Source organism: Ailuropoda melanoleuca, chromosome 7, assembly GCF_002007445.2.
Source record: "Ailuropoda melanoleuca isolate Jingjing chromosome 7, ASM200744v2, whole genome shotgun sequence".
In the NCBI taxonomy this organism is placed as follows: domain Eukaryota; kingdom Metazoa; phylum Chordata; class Mammalia; order Carnivora; family Ursidae; genus Ailuropoda; species Ailuropoda melanoleuca.
In genome coordinates this window covers 36161134-36182609 of record NC_048224.1, presented here as the reverse complement: position 1 = coordinate 36182609, position 21476 = coordinate 36161134, and the positions used below count along the sequence as shown (strand labels likewise).

The window sequence follows — 21476 nt, the reverse complement described above, 5'->3', positions numbered from 1 at the left end:
AGTTGTAGCAGCACTGGTGGGACCAGCAGAATGAGTTGATTTGCCAAATCTTACTCCCCCTCCCCAGAGCTCTGAGAAGATTCGACCAACACAGAATAAGAAAGAGGCTGGTGTTTTTAAGAAACAAAAAGAAGTTCCTTATGATAGATAAGTAGTTCGGAGCATGGGGACAATGAGGCAAAGTGATATAAAGCAATTGTGAGTTGTGTTCAGGAGCATGCAGATTCTGAATCCTGGACCTGAACGGAAGGCAAGGAATCACCCCCCGGGGGCGTTAAGCCAGAGTGAGACTTGGTCTATCATGCACGTTAGCAGGACTGCTCCAAAAGATTCTGGAGTCAGGACACTCAACAAGGGCATGGGGATTATTTTCAGCTAGATGATGAGGGCTTGGGCATTTTAGAGAAATATTGAAGTGGCAGAATTCACAGCGTCAGTGATCATTCACTTGAGGAGTGAAAGAAAAGAAAATTTGAGAATCTCTCCGGTTTTAAATTTGAGTGTCTAAGAGGAAGGTGGTGCCACATTTTTAAAAAAAATAAAAGCAGGTTTAGGAAAATGGGTTGAAGAGGGCAAATTTAGTCCCAGACATAGTGGGCACGGGTAAGGTGTTGAGAAATCTCAGTGAACTAGAGAGACTCAGAAAGCCCATTGAGTCTTTGTTTTCCATGATGAGTCTGCCTTGGAATAACAGGTGCCCTTGGAAGTATTTATAGCAGCAACACAATCCAAGGCTCATGTCACAATTCTGACAGAATGTGAAGCTTCCACTGTCCTTCTGGTCAATTATTCCTGAGGATCTGAGTACCTGCCCTGTGTGTCAGGCATGCGCTGGGAAGCAAAGGCTACTCAGACATCATCTCTACCTTGTGAAAGTTCATAGTCTCTGAGAAATGAGCAACAGCAAATAACAGTGGGGGGAGAGGTGCGGGGAGGGGGCAGGAGCATCAGAGAGAGGAGCCCACCCTTCTCCGGGCTGTAGGCATCCACTCTCTGGGGGCACAAGGTCAGCTGGTCATGGGGTTTATGTGCTGCCTTCCTCTGATACAAGAAGTCACCCACAGGAGGAAGGGGAGAAAGTAACTAAAAATAAAGTGGTTTCTGATTTGAGTATATTGCAACATTCTTTGGGTCATTTTAAGGAACAAGTCCCTGTGTTCTTGCAGGGAGAACTTGGAAATCAGCAGCCATAGATGATTTGAGTTACAAAACATTTGAGGCCTGAACGAGGCTTCCAGAAATCCTGCAGACACAGCTACTCCCTAAAGGGAAGAGTTAAGAACTTAAGTTCTTTCTCTCTTCTCTCTCTCCCATCTCCCACTCTCTTCTCTCTCACCACCCCTGCACCCTACCCCTCTCTCCCTCCCTCCCATCCAACCCCTACCTCTTTCTTTCTGGAACACAGGTGCTAAGAAATAAACTGATTCATTTGATACCTTTACTTCCAATAGCATAATATCACCAAAAGTTCAGGTTCAGGTACAAGGTCTCAAGCCTTTTAAAAGCTGCATATCTTTTCCAGAAGTCCTTATTGGAGGGAGGTGACGCTTTCCAATTATCCATCTCAGTCTCCCAAAGATTATCGTGTCCATGAAGCCTCCTCCCAATTAGACATGACCCTCCATCCTTGAAGCTCACATAGTGCTTGACCCTGCCTCTCTTTCTTTCCTGTTTCTTATAATAACACCCCGCATAGACAGTGAGTTTCGCAGTGGCATCTGTAGTGCCTAGCACAGTTCCAGGAACACAGCAGGTGCTCAGTAGTCTTTGATGGATGAGGGAATTTATCACTGACTGCTCAGCACCTGTCACAGTGCTGACCACCCAGCAGGCTCTCAGCGGTTCCTGAATGAATGCATCAACATAAACTCAGCTTTTCTCTCTAACAGGTATTAGGGACTAGATGAGTGATTACTGTATGGTTTCCTTTCCTTCCCCACCCCACCCCCACCCCCAAGCCTAGTCTCACATTTTGTTCCTGGTTATACGTATACTGGGCATGGATTTAAAAACATTATTTTAACGAAGAGCTCTCTGTACTTTGCAACTTTCATATAAATCTAAAATTATTCCACAATATGAATTAATTTTAAAATTTAATTTGTTCTTCCTTTGGAAGTTTTCTTCTACCAGTTAACCAGCAGAACACTGGGGAAGTTCTTTTTATAGCTTCTCATTGAGAACCCTGCTTTTTATTTAACAGCTTACATGTATATGTGAAAAGCCATTTATATAGCATTCATCCTGTGCCAAGAACCATTCTGGGTTCTTTATAAATATAACTCATTGGATCCTCGTAACAACCTTGTAGTAGTAGTATTCTCTTCTTACAAATGAAAAATTGAGGCGTGGAAAGGCTAGGTAAGAGGCATCAGCAGGCACCAGCAGTATAAAGTCTGGTCCTCTTAGGATGTTATTCTTTTCCTGGGACTTCTTTTCTCATGAGCTGAGACATGGTCTGTTCCATTCAGCCTGAATAATGCAGTATATGAGGTTCCATCATGGGAGAGCCCCTGAAGCAAAGCCATTTCACACAGCTCAGAAAGAAAGGCCACCATGCTTGCTTTCCCTGCGCATTTCGTGGAGAAAGAATGATCTCTCTTTCGGCCAGTCTGCACCCAAAGCCGGCTTCATGTCCATGCTCGGCTGCTGAGTCAAGGCCAAAGACTAGCCCAGCTGACGGTCAAGCCACCGCTTTACTCTTGTCGATATGAGCACGAGCCTAATGTGTCTTCATGCCACACGTACTGTGTTTTTCTGAGTCAGCTCATCCATTCCCAACTGTTTTAACTATTCCTTTTAAGCTGACCACTCTCCCCAACTTCTCTCTGCAGACTTCTCTTCAGAGATATGGTCCTGCGTGTTCCCCTGTCCTGTTGTGCAGCTGAGATTGCCATCCCTTGGGTCACTCAAGATGCCTTTGTGGCCTTATCTTCCATCTCCTGCATGGACCCGCTGTCCTACTACATCCTCCCACTTGCAAGGATCAGATACTTCCAACTCTTTTCAATCCACAGCCTGGCTCTTTCTTTCCCTCTTCCTGAAATAAACTCTAATCCCTGGTCCATCTGGTAGATTCCTATCTCTATTTCATAACTCATCCCAAATGTCTCCTCTTCTTAAAAACTTCCCATGACATTACTAGGTTGCAGAGAAATTGTTTCTAAGGCCATACTGATGGTCCAGGCCCTGAATTCCCTTTGTCATAGGCTTCCAACTCTGGCCTAAAGTGAGTCTACACAACTCTTCTCAGGAGTCTTTTTTAATTGACAAACATAAATTGAACTGCACAGATCTTAAGTGTATAATTAGATGAGTCTTAACAAATACAATACTCACAAAATAAACACATCAAATAAGAATTAGAACATTACCAGCAGCCTGGAATATTCCCTTATTTCTACCAGTCAATCCCCATCCCTAACCCCAGAGACAACCATTGTCCCAGATTCTTTCACCAAAGATTCAACTTGTGACCTTCAATTTCATATAAATGGAATCTTACAGTATCTCTTTCCTTTTGTCTGGCTTCTTTCACTTAACATGTTTTCAAGAGTAATCCTTGCTGTTTCATACATCAGTATTTTATTTGTTACTGCCGAGTAGTATTCCACTGTATGAAGATACCATAGTTTGTCCATTCTCCTGCTGATGGACATTTGGGTTGCTTCCAGTGCCATTATGAATAAAGCCACTGAAAACACTCTTTTACAAATCTTTTGTGAACATATGTTTTTACTTCTCTTAGATAAATAGCCTGTCAAAGTGTCTGATCTTGCTACTTCCAACTTATAAAACAAATTTTCCATCTTAAATATTTTCAATGTCTTTCCTTGGCTTAAAGGCCCAGTCTAAGCTTTTAAGGGCCACCCCCACAATAAATCTATGAAAGAGCCATAATTAGCCCTGAAATGCAGAGAAGCCAAGGGGCTTGCCCAAGGTGTTACCCAAGGAACAACATGGAACTAGAAGATAATTTCCAATCCTAAGGCCCCAACTTATTGCTTTCTGAGAATAATGCCGCCAATGGTATGTGTGTTTGGTATGCTCCCAGACACATGTACCACCCCCTTTCCTTGAAGCACCCTCAAATCAGCCCCCTTTTCTTCCAGCCAGTGTTTCAGGGCCTTCAAAAGTCAAGGGTCCACAAAGGGTAGGCACCCCAAGTCCAGTATCCATAGTTCTACTTTATTCACTTGCTACCCCTGGCAAATAAATATCAACCAGACAACTATGGCAATTCCAATATTCCCTGATAACCCTGTTATGGAGGAGAGGCTATAGATAGTTGAGCCATCAAAATATAATTCACTTGGTGCCAAATCCAATTGAAAGAAAACCTTTGAGTGTTTATTTTATACCAGATACAGGGGAAAAAAGATGACTAAGGGCCAGTCTTGAGTTTCAGGGAACTCACAGCCTACTGAGGGCAGATAGTATTAAATATTGCAAACAAGAGAGCCCTTTGCTTCAGCTGTAAATGGTGGGGAAAGATTCCCTTTCTGGAGAAGTTGTGACTGGAAGTTTTCTTGAAGGTGACAGCACTTGTGATAATCCTGGAAAGTTGATTTGTTATATTTCTACACTTGGAATAGTGTGAGCCAAGTCCCAGAGGTGGGGAGTGCAGTGAAGATAATGAGGGCAGTGACCAGGACAGTGTAGCTGGGGTTCCCATTCATGGAAATGGTAAAAAACAGGGTGGTGAGGATGGCTGGCTGGGACCCCAATGCCACTCTCCATAGGTTTTGACTTCCCCTACTGGTAATCAGAAAGCAGACGTGTGTTTAGGAAGATACTGGGAAGCTGAGGAGATGCACTGTGGAGGAGGAGAGAACAGCAAGGAGCCCAAAAGTGTCATCGGATGAAAGAAGACATAGGCCTCGAGGGAGGGCAGGGACAGTCGATGGCAAAGGCACAAAAGTAAGAAGCCGAGAAGAGAAGTGATGTCTTCAAAGACAAACTAGCAGAGCAGAAGAAAAGGGGCTCTAAAGCCAGACCCTATAGAGGGCACCCCAAGGACAGAAGTGGGCACCATGGAAAGTGGTGGCACAGGACAGGCTTGAAATGAGCAGTGATGGAGATGGGGCCAGGGCCTGCTTTGGGGAATTGGGCCCCAGAGCAAGTGGGCCTGACAAGGCCACCCAGGATGTTGCTTGTTCTTCTGTTTATTTGAGTTTGGTTTGTTTTTTTAGGTCTGGGTTGGGCAAATGCTACTATAGACTCCTGGGAGCCAAAACACAGGGACTCACTCTTAAGATTTAACTGAGCGCCGAACAGAAATTAAAGTTGAGAGGACGTGCTCTCCCCTTCTCAGACACCCTTAACTCTGAGATCTTGAGGAATTCACTTCCCACTTAGCCTGTTGTCCTCGGCTTCCTTCATCTGTATCACGCACCTTCACCACCCTTGCAGGCTTGTTAAGATCAAAGGATAATGCAAATGAATGAAGTTCCAGAAAGCACGGAGTGCTATTCTAATAGAAGCTGGTCTTGCTGACATCATTATTGCTGCTAGTAAATGCTGCCAGTCAGGAAGGGACACTTCATGATGGGACCAGCCTTTACACCAGCACCTAGAGAAGGTAAAACCATCACTGGTAACTCTGGTTTGGCCCAAGAAAATTTAAATGCTTAGTGTCTGTTGACCCAAAAGCATGACACATTTTATAGTATGTTTCTAAGTAGCAATTTTCCATGAAAAAGAACAATGTCCCTTGGCTTGAGGGGTTTTTAGCAAGACTTACTTATTTTTTTCCCCTCAAAGAACTTCTAAAGATTTCTGGAAACACCAAATCACCCTTGAATCCTTTAATTTCCTACCAATTATCCACAAAAGTACTTCTGACTAATATAATAGAGTCTAACATTCTGAAGTACATCAAGCATTCATTCAGACAAAAACTGTAGGATCTAGACAGAGCAGGGAAGGTGAAGGAAAAGGGAATTCATAGGCTCCCCATCTCACCTGCATGCAGGGGTTCCCACCTAAAGGGACATTCCGATGGAAAGGGGATTTTTTTTTTTACAAAAAGGCAAATTTCTCATGGAGAAATAAAACCAGACTCTGTGCTAGGGGTGGATAGTCCTTGGCTGTGTCTGTAACACACACCTGTTATGCACATACGCTACCCACCATAACCACCCCTGAGAAGACCCTGTGGTCCATTCACATGGAAACTAAATAAGGTTCACTTGCTACATTCTAGGAATTTCCAGAGTTTCTCAGGTTACTGCAAAGCAAGCCACTCACCATTTATCTCTGCTCAGAAGAGCTTTAGCTGTGGGAGCTGCCTGTTCAATTTCATTTTCAATCAACAAAAGTGTGACTTCATTACTTCAATGTCAATTCAATAAGATTAGTCTGCCACTTTGTGCCAGACACATTTTCCTAGGCCTGGAGTAAGGTGGCCTCTGCCTCAAATGCTGCTTACAACCCAGGGTATTAAACTGATTGGGGTCAAGGGCAAGATGTGATCCCTTAAGAATCCTTTCTATTTGCAAATGTCATACTTCTTGAATGCTGCAGTCTAATGTTTGTTTGTTTGTTTGTTTGTTTTTGAAACTCATGGTTAGTCTTCTGCCAACCCAGAATGAAATGAAGAACTGAGAAACAATCAGGTTAACTTGACCCATGTAGACAGAGAACCTGGACATTTAGAACTCCCCAGATCTGCATAGAAGCCAGGATGTCCTTTCTGTTCAGCTGCAGATAGTGGTCAGATTAACCTAAACTCATTAGAAATCTAACTGTCCTTAGCCAACTCAGCAAAGGCTTCAGGTTGCAACATAGGGGAAGGCAGGGCTAAGAATAATACTATGATTAAAAAAAAAAAAGTTGGCGAAAGAGGAGGGAAAAAAAAACACTCTAAGCAAGGATTGGGCAAAGTCTTGCAAACCAATATGAAGGATACACAGGGGAATCCTTCTCAAGGTTGAATTGGTGACTGGACCAATTTACCCTCCCTTAAAAACACTGGCATTGATTAGCGAGTGTGACTTTATGGGCTATTTGCAGCTTTAGTTTTCATTCCAAGAAAACTGGCAGCGTCTCTCACCACTGATCTCCCCAAATTGATGGATGGTAGCAATTATATAGAGTTATTTATGTAATGTGTTGTAATAGCAGCGCAAGTTGGCTGTCACTTTGACCCAGACACCCCCTCGCCCAATTATAAAGAAACCCCATCACAGAGCTGCCTTCAACCAGGGGCTAGGGAAAGAAACAAAACAAAACAAAACAAAACTCTTCACCCCACCTCTTAAGAAAATAGGAACTTTGAAGGCCTTAGAGAAAATCATGCCTCTTTGGTAGAAATACTCAGCAGTATTGCTCAATATTAACTTGTCTTTATGATTTATCAGTCCATCTGGGCATTTATTCCTCCCTGTCCTTGTAACAAACAAAGATTATTAATTAAAAGATTCTATTTTTTCACTAAGTGGATGCTTAATGACGGTGTACTATGTGCAAAGCATTGGTCTTGTCGGGGCGCCTGGGTGGCACAGCGGTTAAGCGTCTGCCTTCGGCTCAGGGCGTGATCCCGGCATTATGGGATCGAGCCCCACATCGGGCTCTTCTGCTAAGAGCCTGCTTCTTCCTCTCCCATTCCCCCTGCTTGTGTTCCCTCTCTCGCTGGCTGTCTCTATCTCTGTTGAATAAATAAAAAAAATTAAAAAAAAAACCTTAAAAAAATAAAAAAAAAAAAAAAGCATTGGTCTTGTCTCTAGGGAGATGCAGAGGTGAGCCACTGCTGCTGTGCTCAGGAAGCAAGGTGACTGGCAGCTTTACAATGAGAACAGGGATAATAACCACCATAACCACAGCTCTCATTTATTGAGCACCTGCTGTGTACCAGGCATTGCACTGGGTACTTTGATGAGACTACCCCCTCTCCTGCCCTCTGGCCTTTAGCCATTGACTTGTCTACTCTTCCATAAGCACGGGATGTGCTCCCACCTCAGGGTCTTGCCCTGTTTCCTCTACCTGGACTCTTCTTTGCCCAGATGTCCATGTCTCATTCCCTCACCTCATTCAGGTTTCTGCTCAATATCCCTTTATCTGGCAGGTCTGTCCTGACCACTCTGGGTAGACCAGCAGCACGTTCACCCTCACCCGTCCTCGCCCCACTTGTTTGCCTTTGGAGCACTTGTCACCCATGACAAATTAGATAGCCATTTGAGATTGCCTGGGAATCAGACAGTTGTGATAGCTGCACAACATTGTGATGTATTAAAAACCAAGAGTGAATTTTATAAAACGTGAATTATGCCTCAATACAGCCGTTCAGTAAACTAACAGAATGAAAATAATTTGTATTTTTTTCCCCCTCTGGGAGGCAAGTTGGAATTTATTCCATTTTCAGGTGTATTCTTGGGGCCTAAAGAAGCACAGAGCACAGAACTGTTGGTGTTTTTGATTCTGTCGATGATTATCAGTTTTTCCTGGAAGTCAACGGAATAACTCCTGGCACAGGTTGCCTGCTTCTCAAAAAATTAATTGGAGGGGCGCCTGGGTGGCACAGCGGTTAAGCGTCTGCCTTCGGCTCAGGGCGTGATCCCGGCATTACGGGATCGAGCCCCACATCAGGCTCCTCCGCTGGGAGCCTGCTTCTTCCTCTCCCACTCCCCCTGCTTGTGTTCCTTCTCTCACTGGCTGTCTCTATCTCTGTCAAATAAATAAATAAAATCTTTAAAAAAATTAATTGGAATCCTTTCTTTTTTTTTTCTTTTTTTTTCCAGTCAATTGCAATGTCATCAAACTGAGAAGTAAAAGAATAAAAATACTTAACCAATAGGCATTTCTAGATTCACACACACTGGCTCTGCCAATTACAGTATACAACCTCAATGAATAACTCATTCTTTTGAACCTCAGTTTCTACATCTATAAAATGGGGGATCATAATATATTATTGAGTTCTTCTGAGATTATACTGCAGAATACACATGGAGTGTTCTAGCAACATCTAAACGTATACTAAGTGGCCAAGAAATGTTTTCATATCTGCCAAAACACCAGATCTTGAGGATACTCAAATTTCATCTGTAGGTACAACAAAACAAATAAATCCCACTTTCAAGATGTGTGAACCCAGATTGCAAAGCAATGAGAAAATGCCATGACTGCCCTTCTACTGGATGTCTAGTTACATTCCCACTTCACTTCCCATCTTCATGAATGCAGACCTCTTTACTTCCACACCATGGGACTTGCTCAGCACAGCAGAGTAGAGACAGTGCTGGTTTTCCTTCTCAGACAGACATAGGTTTGAACCTGAGATCTGCCTAGCTGTAACCTTGAGCAAGGAACTTGAATTCTGTGATCCTCAGCTTCTTTATCCATTCAGTGGGAATCACATGCATCTCTCTATACTTCTCTCTCTCTCTCTGGATGAGTCTAAGTGGAATGAAATAGACAGGAAAACACCATATACATTCCTAATAACCTAAGCGCCTTCTATTCCCTGCCCCGTTCACTGGGTGCCATCTTTAAGGATTGTTCAGAAATGCTTTCCCTCATTTACTATTCAATCATCCAATAGTGAATGAGTGCCTACCCTTGTGCCAGATGCTGGGCTTTGAGGGAACATGAGTTTATGAGACAGATGATCATTCAACCCTTGCCCTTGCAGAGTGTATAGTCTGCAGGTCCCCAGGCAGAAGCACACTCTACTCTACCCTGTGCCACATTCCAAGAGGTCAGTAAGACCCGGGCTCAGGAGGAGCAACCAGCCCTCTAATCCTTCCTCTTCTGTCCTCTCACGGTTCCAGAAATCTAGGCATTAGAAGGTCTGGAGGGAGGAATCTTTGGTCCCTCCTCTTGATATACAAAGGAATGAAGGCAAACCATCTCTCTAGCTTCTGAGAGTTCTGGGTTCTTTAAAAAGATGAAATCTTATTCTGGGCCTCAAAGGCCAATGGTGCAAGAAGCTGGGCTGCCATTAGACAGGACCCTAATCTCAGGCAGCATTAAAGGAACACCAGATGAACCATCCACACTTGGAAATAGTATCCACCTATTACTAAGATGATTAAATAAATAAATAAAATAATTTTTTAAAAAAACAGATGTACCATTTCAGTGAATTTTCTCTGCAGGACTGAGGTTTTCTTTTTTTTTTTAATTTTATTTTATTATATTGTGTTAATCACCATACAAGACTGAGGTTTTCTTTCCAAAAGGGGACTTCTTCCTTATTCTGTGGACCAATAGCCTCATTGGAAACAAAGGCATTAATCCTCACAGGTAATAAGGTGATTTAAAGCTTTCAGTAGAGTGCAACTCAACTTGACTCCTAGCCTCTCCCTGTAAAAAGCCCTGTGCAAATATCAGGGCACTTTCACTGCTTGCCCTTAGTCACAGTTTGGTGGGAAGAACACATCCTTCCTTCCAGGAGATGCAGGCTATACCACACTTGGGAAAGAAATGGAGTCCACCCTGGTCCTTGACATCAGCTCGGACCTTTTGGCCTTGAAAGATGAACTTCTGGGCTGTCACAAGTCTCCATTGCTAGGTAACACTGTGTCCCTATAAATTTATATATTAGATCTGTTTTCAAAGTTTGCACTGGCACTATCTAAATATAATATTTGCCACATGGATCAGTTTCTCTCTTAAAAACATCAGATTGTTTCATATGTAGTAAGAAATTATTTTATAACAAATCACTCATGCATAATCTCATTTAATTTCCACAACAGTCCTGTGAGGTAGGTATAACCCTTTTTATAGGGGAAGAAACCAAAACTTAGTACTTTTGTAAGTAATAAAATCAAGCCCCAAATCCAGATCCTTAGATTTCCAATCCTGTATTTTTCATCTGCTCCACAGCTGTCTTGTAACATTTTCCTGGAGCCCTCTTGGAAATTATATATTATACACACACACACACACACACACACAATATATATATATAGTACACATATATAGTAAAGATATATATGATTGCTCTTCTTTCATGGGCAATAATGAGAAACAAAAGTACAGGTTAGCCATGAGGAAGCAGAAAACAGTACTCCCTCCTTTTTTCTGCCTAGCCCTTTTGCCATTCTCATGAAAATTTAAAGTAGTTTTAATGAATTGAACTTTCTTTAGAATGCTCAGTCACCATCTGAAGAATCAGTATGGATTCTGTTTTCCACATTTGTAAGTGAACCACTGCAAGAGAGATCCCTGGGCAGGGAAATGATCTGGGGCTCCCAACAACAGCCAGAACCACTTAGGAAGGGCAAACTTTCTTGAGGAGTGCCCACAGAGCCAGACAAGTTCCACTGTGATGTAAGAATACATACACACACATTTCTTTCTTCATAGTTTTGGGCAATAGATAAGTTCTGAAGAGTTGCATGAAATCACATGTCCATCACATCACTCAATAAATGGTTTTAACAAATAATCTTTTGGGAGGAGTATATAATTGTCTTTTTCTCCCCTTTGTACTTCACACTTCTTCATTCATGATTTTCCCACAATTTACATCTGTTCCCATTCTGAAATACCTTTCTTTACCTATTGGCTCCTGAACTTCTTAGAACGCATGAAAAACAGGATTTTTTAAGTTATCACATTCCTGGATACACTGTTTGTACACTCTACCAATATTCAGCCCAGAGCAAAGCATCCCCCACAGAGCTCAGAGCTGAAGGACAGCAGAGATCAGGCACCCCAGAATCTGACCATCTAACCCCAATTGCAAAGTATGTGGAAGAATCTGGAGGAATCTGCTGCAGAATGGGCTTACCAACAGTTGTATATCAACTGCTTTTCATCCTACTTCCCAAACATACACAAGGCTCAGGAGCAAGGACCAGGGAAGATAATTTCAAGGAGGAGAAGGAAATGCTATGCCCACGGCTACGTCAGTGCCTCATCTCATTGCTCAGGAGCACATAACTGGCAGCAGCAATTACTGAAGGGGTGTGGACGGCCTACTGTTGACTGCGGCTTCCTTTTCAAATCCATGCCCCTGATCCTACTTTACTGAAAAGTGAATGTAGCTTTCTCCACTCTCCAACCTGAAACTATTATCACTTAATTTTCCTTAAATAGTCCAGGACCACGGTGAAAAAAAAAATTTAGTAACACAACATTTTTTTTTTACTAAGAAACATAACAAAATTCAACATGTACACACTAGTCTTTATTTAAAACCTCTTCCACAGTATATCTGAAATTTGTGAAAGCTTTTCTGGGTCAATATTTAAAATCAGCTTTCAGGGGTGCCTGGGTGGCTCAGTCAGTTGAGTGTCTGACTCTTGGTTTCAGAGCAGGTCATGATCTCAAGGTCATGAGATTGAGCCCTGCATCAGGCTCCACGCTCAGCACAGACTCTGCTTCAGCTTCTCTCTCTCCCTCTCCCTCTTCCCCTCCCCATGCTTCTCCCCACCCTCTCTTTCTCTCTAAAGTAAATAAATAAATCTTTAAAAAAAACAGCTTTCACTGCCAATGTCAAAATGAGGTAAAATATGGAAATAGCTTCAGCCAGCAACACATTCTCTCAAAATGTGTTTCGCAAAGCGTAGCAGAAAGAACATGAAGTGAAAATCAGAAGACCTGGATTTTCCAGATCACTGTTTCCCTCTATGATTTGCTATGGGACATTGGGTAAGGAACCTTCTCTCTCTGGAGCTCAGCTTTTCCATTTCAAAACAAGGAGTTTCAATTTCAGAAACTTTCCTTCCTTCCTTCCTCCCTCCCTTCCTTCCTTCCTTCTCTTCCTCTTTTCCTTTCCCTTGTCCTTCTCTCTTCTCTTATTTTTTCTTTCTTTCAAACAATAGAACCCCACACCCAAATGAAATCCCATTTGATTGGCCAACATATTAGCCATGAAAGTGAAGCTGCTCTTTTTGTAGCTCTCCTCATTGATCTCCTCTTTGTCTTTAAGAATGCATATGGCAGCCAACAAGCAACCTAGATCTCCTTAGAACCCAGTTTACTAGAAGAAGAAGAAGAAGAAGAAGAAGAAGAAGAAGAAGAAGAAGAAGAAGAAGGAGGGAGGACGGGGGAGGAGGGAGGAGAAGGAGGGGGGAGGGGAGGAGGAAGGGAGAAAAGGAAGAAGAAGAAGAAAATATTGAACTACAGGATGAGAACCCATACTGTACAGTGCAAAGTGTGTGCACTTTGGAATCAGACAGACCTCAGTTCAAATCCCTACTCATGTCTGCTTTCACTAGGGTATGACTGAAGAACCATTTTACATGACTTGCTCCTTGAGCCTTCATCTCTTCATCTGTAAAATGGGAATAACAGTATCGATTAAATAAGGTTACCCTGAGGATTAAATAGAAGGATTATTAAAGGATGAGTTAAATCCCTAGCATACAGTAGGGGCTCAATAAATAGAACCAATTGTTTTTTACTGAGAAGACCTGGTGTCCCACCAAATACCTGTAGTCTTGGTGTAATTATTAATAACATATCCTTTCACCCTTAAAAGGTCCTGGTTTGGACAATAAATTTTATGACTGTTTAAACCATCTCCTAAAGTCACCTCTCCAGTTTTGACTCTGGAGCTCTCAAAACATGCAGGAGTCTACCGGTTGAGTCTTAGAATCCCACAAGGAGTCAAAGATAACTAACTTCTCATTGTCAAGGCATGAGAATGCAGTTGGTGCCACTACAGGGGCAGGCAGGCAGCTCACAAACATGAAAGAAACATTTGTTTAATGGTTTTATACTTCAAAAGGGGAGAGATCCCCTTGACCGAATAATGCAAATTCCATGGGCATACGCAAGTGGAGTCAGAGTGGAAAAGAGCCAGGAAAGCCAGCATTTACTTGTGTTAAGAGGATATGTATTTGAAGTAAGCAATCTCTCATTCATTTCATGTCTTCTACAATCCTGGTGTTTCCCTTCCTTGTTGAACATAGCAGGGCAATTCACTCGCGTGGTTGGGAAATGAAACACTTGAATTGTAAACTCAGAGCTGGGCATAAGAGAACACTGATCTTAAGAGTGTATGCTGATACAAAGAAATATGTGCATCTGAGTAGGTATTGTGTGTGTTTGTGTATGCCTTGTGGTTATAATTAAGCAAATCCATTAGGAGCCAACAAACATTTGTGGACTTCTTTTAGTGTTAGTGATTCCACTCCCAAACCATTGGCTTATTTGTAGACTTGACTAGTTTCTTCTTTAAAAACTAACCACTTCAAAATTGTTTTAAGCTTCTGACCATCAGCCTTGAGAAGAAGAGAGTAAATACCTGCATCACTTATCACTTTGGCAGGCTCAACAAACAGCATTTTGTAGTGTTAACAGCCCTTAATAGAGACTCTCACTGCTATTAGTTAAGCAAATAGGCATTAGGTTGAGGAAGGCAATCAGTGATGCATCTCCACAGTAACTGATTGTTATCCAAGTTGGCCTCAGCTGACATGGTGCACATTACACCCCAGCACCTTCTGAGGGAGCTGGTGGTGACCATGCCATTTCAGGGTTGGATCTATGCCCCAAGCTAGGCTGACATTATCACAGATTAATATTGCTTTATAAGTAATGTACATCCTGGAAACTGGGACCTTTAGTCTTCTAGGCATTATGATGCTATTTACATAGAAAAAACTAAAGGTAAAACTGAGGCAGAGCTGAATTATTCTGCTTCATGGAAGATAGAAGGATGAACATATGGAAGTAGGGGAGAGGAGTGGGTATTGAGATGGAGGAAAACTGGGATCAACAAGGCTGGGGAAAAGGGAAAAGAAAACCCATGACCCTAGCATATGGCCATGTCCTAGAACCAATTTTGAGGAATGAAAATATTTCAGGAGAATGTTGTAAATTGTTTGCTCTGCGATGTGCAAAGCAATCTCCCTCCTGCATCTCCCCTCAAGAATCCTGAGTAAAGAGGTGCTGGAAGCCTTCTTCACATTGGCAATGGTGAAACCAGTGAGAGGACTAGAAAAAGCAGAGTAAGAAGATGAAGGATGGTGCCCATCTGGCCTCCACATGTGGGCTTCATCTCCTAACACAGCCTGTTACACAAAACAGGTGTTTAACAAGCATTTGTCAAACAAATGAAATAAGTCCTGGGGAAAAGCTCTGAAGGAAGGCCTTGGTTCCTACCACCACAGAGGCCTGACAAGGGTAGAAAGAGAAACAAAGAGGCCTTTTCCTTACTGGTTTGCAAAGGCAAATCCTGGCCTGCTTAACTCCATGCTAACACAGCACACAAGTGTTTGCCGAGAAAAAGCTCATAGGGCCAAAGATCTCTTCATGTGACATTGACTTAGCTTTGGGTGTTTGGCTTTTGTCACTGTTTTGGAAAGTCTGAGCAAAGACAATAAAGAGGGCATTCAAAATACAGACAGAAAACTTCCCACATACCACCCATCCTGATGTGTATGGCACTGATCTAAAAGCAAGTAGAGCAAAGAACCTCCATAAGACGCCCAGCTGGTTGAGTGAAATTTTGCCCTGAGTTCCATGTGTTCTAAGCCAAAGTGACAGACATAGCCTGGGGGCTCCACTTGCAGTTCAGATTTGCACAGCTCAGCTGCTTTCCTTCCCTCAGCTCCTCCCTCGGGTCTTTTCCTTTGCTTGGAAGCTATATATATTTCTAAACCAACAGAATTCACTTTAATGACTTCAGAAACGACTGTCCCAGGACTCACACTGACTCATAGTGAGACCTAGGGAAGAAGCAGGAGCAAGTACTTTCTTCCTCTAGTGCTCTTGCGGTAGGGTGGATAGCCTTTGTTTTTATCTGCCCAGCATCCTTTCTGCCTTTGGCAGAGCTCTTTTCTTCATTCTGTGTCACCCCATTAGAGCTATAGCCTCTACATCTACCAGCATACCCTTCCTGATCACAGGGTCGGTCATGGGACTCCAGATCAGCCCATCTCAGTGCTCTGTGCCTTTAGCAAGAGTGATTGGTCTAGGTGCATTCGTCTCATCCAAGCAAGGCCCATCGAAGTCTTGCCTGGATGGATAAATGGGCATTGGAAGTTAATAAGCTAGAAAACATGTGACCCTGGAGCCCTGGTGGCCAGAGCCTGTCCATAGAATCAGACCCATACCCAGAAGGACACTGAGCTAAGGGGTGAAGAGAGGTTGAGCTCTGATGTCGCAGCTGGAACCCCTAAACCCAGCCTGAAGGTAGATCACCCATGGAGTTGCCAGATACACAGAATTTCATTTGTTTGTTCATTTATGCTTAGGCTAGGTTCAAGTTGGATTTCTACAACTTAAAATGGAAAATGTTGTAATGAATATAAGGCCAGTGATGGGTATTAAGGAGGGCAAATATTGCATGGTGCACTGGTTGTTATACGCAAATAATGAATCATGGAACATTGCATCAGAAACTGGGGGTATACTGTAAGGTGACTAATATAACAAAATAAAAATTATTTTAAAAAAAGAATATAAGTGAATATAAGATGTTTGTATTCAAGTAACCTTCATGCAGCTAAATGGAATCATCATCGCAATTATTGCTTGAACACCCATTCAGAGTCAGGACCTGTACCAAGACACTAAGTGTGTATCTCATATGAATGTCCCACTGAACAAACGAAGGCACCCGAGACTTAGAGAGGTTGCTTGACTTGGACAAAAATCACAGAGCTAATCGATGGAGGAGGGGGGATCCTAATCTACATCTCAGGGTGTACTCACTTCACTCTATGGTCCCAAAGGAAGAGTACATACAACAGCTTCATCATGTGGAATCAGCAACTCTTTTGTGTTAAGAAGATGCCAGTCCTTCGCTGTGAAGATTAGGCCCTCGGCACAGCCCCGTTTGTCCTAAACAGGGCTCTAAGCTTTCAAACAAGGCTCCTGAGGGAAGCAGAGTCCAGGCGGGAAACCACGGGTGGTGAGGCCTCTGTACTGGTCTATTGGGCTGCCTGTGCCACATGCCAGGTAATCTAGAGGCTTGCTCTGCCATCAGCACTTGCTGGCTGAGGGTGGGAGGTGGGGCAAACACCGAGATGGTGAGTTCATCCAGGACCAGCCACTTTCTTGGCCCCCAGTGAGCTCATCCAGACTTTGCTGAAGTGAAGAAGCTCTGGAGGAGGATGGCTCTTAATATATTGGAAACAGGGGGTGCCTGGGTGGCTCAGTCATTAAGCGTCTGCCTTCGGCTCAGGGCTTGATCCCGGCGTTCTGGGATCGAGCCCCACATCGGGCTCCTCTGCTAAGAGCCTGCTTCTTCCTCTCCCACTCCCCTGCTGTGTTCCCTCTCTCACTGGCTGTCTCTCTGTCACATAAATAAATAAAACCTTTAAAAAATATATACTGGAAACAGGACATGAGCATATCCCCAAGCCCCATGTTTGACAGACTCTGCCCATCCTCCTACTCCCTCTCCTACCTCCCCCTCAGATAGGGCAGGAGAATAGCAGTCTATGAAATACATTCCAAAGGCCCACTGATGAGGTTTCCCTTTATTTGCATGTCAATTCCCATTCCCAGTTGTGAAAAATGCATGGTTTCCCGTATTTAAATTCCCATTCCAAGTTTGGAAAAATGCATGAATGTAGCCTTGCACTACCATTCATTGCTGCTGTGACTTTGGTCAAGCTACATAGGCTCTCCAAGCCTCAGTTTGCTCTTCTGAAAATGGGAACGAGGCCACCCACCCAAAGGCATCACGAGAATTTCACAAGGGTTGTGCCATCATTCCTCCTGGAGCTTGGCATGGGGCAGATGTTCCATGATGGTAAACATTGTCAGGGCTTCCCAAGAGTGTTCATAGGAACGAACTTAATGCATGCGGGGCCCTGGCTCCTCTGCCTAATCTTCAGTTGGCACCTATTGAAGAGCCAACATCTTTCAAATGGGGCGGGAAGTGAGTGATGGCTCTTTCCATTTTCCCATATTTTAGAATCCCCACAAAAAAATCCGTGGCCACAGTCAGATATATGGGGCAGAGCTATATCCTAACATCATGGAATTCCTACTCCAGCCTAATAAACAATTGTGTGAATGACTTTGATGCCAAGGTGAATGGTGGGCTAATTGTGGGGGCTATGGAGGAGGAGGAGATAAGAAGCCCCAAACACTTTCTAAGGTGGCAGCCTTTTTTTGTGGCACCTCCCATTCTGTCAAGACCCAGGGCGTACCCCGTGTATCTACCTCTAGTGTGTGTGGGGGGGTGGAAGCATCAGGAAAGTGATTTTCAATCCTGAGTGTATGGGGATCTTGTCAAATGTGGATTCCCACTCAGTGGGCCTGGGGTGAACCCTAAAATTCTGCCTTTTTAACAAATGCCAGGCAATGTTGAGGCTTCTAGCCCAGGAACCACGTTTTAAGACTAGCAAGGCTCCAGGACATAAGAAGTTCATAGTACAATGAATCATGGAACACTACATCAAAACCTAATGATGTACTGCATGGTGACTAACGTAACATGATAATAATAAAAAAGAAGTTCATAGTAAATCTTTGCTAATTAATTAGTAATAGATACATTGATGACTGAACATACGAGTGACTAATACAGGAAGAAAGATTATAATGAAAATTCTATTATCCAAGCTAGACGGGGGTTAAAGACCGTAACTTCTAGACTTCCAGACTTGACATTTAACCCCCACCCCCTGTATGCTCCTTTGACTCTGTTGCTTTATTTCTTTCTCTCCTCAATCACAGGGCAGTAGAAAGAGCAAAGTCACTATCTCTAGTATAATCCCTGAGTCTCAGTGCCCAAACCTATACAACGGGAATAATACCATTTATCTTACAGTTGTTGCAAGGAATAAATGCCTCAGAAGAGGAGCTCAAGAAATGGTGGCTCCTATTATGTAATTAATTCATTTGAGGAGATAACAAATTTCTCTCCTGCGCATAGAAGGAACAGCGGGAGAATATTACTTGCATACATGTGCTAGTGGTGTCCCGAAGCATTTGAGGTCCACAGTGTTATGCCAATTTCACAGATGGGGAAACTGAGCTTTAGAAAGAATCAGCGACTCTTATGCAAGGTCACAAAGCTGAGTAAGTGGCAGGGAGCAGTTGTGTCTGATTCCAACGACGCATTCCTCCCCCACCATCCTGCCTCTCCCCTGTGCCCCGGTGTGGGCAGCATGCCCCATCTGAGCACAGTGCTCCACAGTCAAAGGCTGTGGGGATTAGCTGTCAAGGCTCCAATTCCACCCAAGTCCGGGCTCATTCCTTGGCTGGGAAGCAGACAGCCTGTTTACATGACACAGGTCTGGGACGGCAAAGTCCTCAGTGCCTGTTTGTCTGCTTTTGCCTTCTCCTCTCACTTGGACCTTCAGTGAGTCAGTTTTGGTCAAATCCAAGGACAGTCTGTGCTGAGTGCACTCCAACTTACCGGGAAGGTGTCTGAATCCCTGAAGGTCACTGGGTGAAAGTGTCAAAGTAGACAGACAGATGACCTCTCACATCCTTGTGGGAGGGAGCTGTTTGCCGAGCAAAGGGTTCAAGGACATCCTCTCTCCAAGTCCCAAACAGGCCTGAATCACTGCCCCCACTTTCCGACCACAGATGTTTTCTTGCTCACAGCCAGGTTCCAAACGGGGCAGGATCTGCCAGAATGAGCTCTACAAGAGACCAAGAGGAAAGAAATGTGAATCTGACACGTTGTTTCCACCTCCATAAATCCAGCCTCCCGGTCCAGAGCCCGATCCCGCCTCAGTATTCCCCCTCCTGCAGCAGCAACAACTAATTTCACTGTTCCCCAGAGATTCCTGCTCCCCCGCTATAGCATGGAACCGCCCGGGGACATGGCTGCAGTGTGCGCAATCCCGCTTCCACGCACCCCAGGCTTCTTGTGGGGGCAATACAACTGCTTCTGACCAACCAGCGGAAGTGATGTGTCTCCCTCCTGGGCCAAGGCATGCCTCCTCCGCCTTCTCTTTTTTCATCCCAGAGAGAGAGAAGTCACAGGTGGAAGGAGCTTATGTCTCTGACTCACCATGTGGAAGGCTTCCTGCCGACCAGGAACACCCACATAGACAGCTTGGTGAGTGAGGAATAAAGCTTTATTATTTTGAAGCCACTGAAACTTTCAGATTTGTTTGCTAGAGCAAGTAAAATGTGAGTACACCCCAGGGTTGGGAAATAGCAGCATAGACTCGGATTGGATCCTTGGTATGGTGTGCAGCACACGGTGCTCAGAACTTCATCCCTGGGATCTCACAGAACCCTCATATGACTCTGGAAGATAATTTCCAGCCCCATCTTCAGCCACAGAAACCCCGGCTCTGGGATAGTAAATCGTTTGTTCCATATCATATGGCAAGGAAGCAGCAGCAATAGGGTTCCAACAAATTTCTTTCTGACAACAGATGCGAGAAGCCTTCCCTTTAGCCACTTCTGGACAGTGAAGTCCTGCGGTACCGAAGAGCATCTTTCTACTGTCATCCCTGGGCAAGAGTGCATGAACCCAACTTCTTTGTTTATAGGGCTCCTCCCGTACAGGCCCCCACCTGGGATCTGGGGAAGATGAGGACGGGAAAGAAGAGTAGAAGCTGATTCCTCATCACTTTAATCTGGCAACCCACGGAACAAAGAGAGCCCTTGCAGGGATTGATACACTTTTTCTAAACCCACTCCTAGATCTGGTATGGACCCCAAAGGGGTAGCAGCAAGTTTGGATGAAGTCCTTTTGGAGTGAAATGTTTTTTAAAGTGAGTCTTAAGCTTGCTGTTGAGGAGCGCCTGGGTGGCTCAGTGGGTTAAGGGTCTGCCCTCAGCTCAGGTCATGATCGAGGGTCCTGGAATCGAGCCCCATGTTGGGCTCCCTGCTCAGCAGAGAGCCTGCTTCTCCCTCTCCCTCTGCTGCACCCCCTGTTTGTGTGCTTTTGATCTCTCTTTCTCTCAAGTAAATAAATAAAGTCTTAAAAAAATTAAAGTTGGTGTTGGCAAGTCAGAGTGAAATAGAGTTCCGGTTAATTTCCCAATTGAGGTGACTCAAAACTATTTAAATTAAAATGTACAAAGGTGGCCAAATTGTAAGGTATGAATTATGCTGTACTGAGTTCAATGCAGGCTCACCAAGGACAACCCCAGGGGGTGCTTATGACACAGAAGTAACACTGTACTGAAGTGCAGAAGATACAGACCTTGGAGTAAGAAGCTGAAGGTCTAAAACTCACTGGCTTAATGTCTTGAGCGAGACACACCTTTCAGAACCCTGGCTTCCTCATTTCTGAAGAGGGGATGAGAGTGGGGAAGCTGCAATCCTCTCTTCCTTCCAGTGCTTGTGGATTTTCCTATCTTTTTCATCTTCGTGCTTATTAGCACCTTGTACTTGAACTATTGCAGCAGGAGAAAGGAGAGAGTGGTTCCAGGACCTTCTGCTCCTGTTCCCCCCTCATTGTGCCCAGTGAGAGAGCTCTTCTGCTTAATCCATCTAGAGTTCCCCAGCACCCTCAGGATAAAACCCAAGCTCTTCAGACTGCCATTCAAAGTGTTCCATGATCTAACCCTGACCTTCATTACTACCACACATTACTTTATCCAATCCTTCATCCTACGCTTGATCTCCAAGGCAGGTTTCACACTTTC

At 43.9% G+C, this 21476-nt stretch overlaps 1 long non-coding RNA gene across 1 annotated transcript in view; it reads right to left on the bottom strand.

The window, feature by feature from the left end:
* Positions 1 to 19764, bottom strand: part of LOC105236351 — a 103002-nt gene extending 83238 nt beyond the window's left edge. Inside the window, exons 1-2 of the long non-coding RNA XR_002142133.2 lie at positions 19727 to 19764; positions 19280 to 19508 (exon numbers count right to left, since the gene is read on the bottom strand). This is a non-coding gene — a long non-coding RNA (uncharacterized LOC105236351). The remainder of the gene's footprint in view (positions 1 to 19279; positions 19509 to 19726) is intronic.
* Between the last annotated feature and the right edge of the window lie 1712 nt (positions 19765 to 21476).